This window comes from Penaeus monodon, chromosome 15 (genome assembly GCF_015228065.2).
Source record: "Penaeus monodon isolate SGIC_2016 chromosome 15, NSTDA_Pmon_1, whole genome shotgun sequence".
Taxonomy (NCBI): domain Eukaryota; kingdom Metazoa; phylum Arthropoda; class Malacostraca; order Decapoda; family Penaeidae; genus Penaeus; species Penaeus monodon.
The window spans coordinates 6,651,922-6,652,146 of record NC_051400.1 but is presented as its reverse complement, the minus strand read 5'-3'; positions in this window follow the sequence as shown (position 1 = coordinate 6,652,146).

Here is a 225-nt window from a genome sequence, read left to right as displayed (position 1 = left end):
CAAATGAAAAACGAAACTGGAGAAAAAAAAATGTAGACCGCAAGTTTAATGAGGCCTGAAATGATATTCAAATTCTAATTCTAATTCTTACAATAGTACTACTTTGCTGTAATTCGGAAAATAATATGTGATTGTGAAGTTTTTATGAAATTTGCGCAGTTCGAGCACTGAAATAATATCAACTAAAACTTTATGCTCATCTGGATCTGACATTAATGTTTGTTG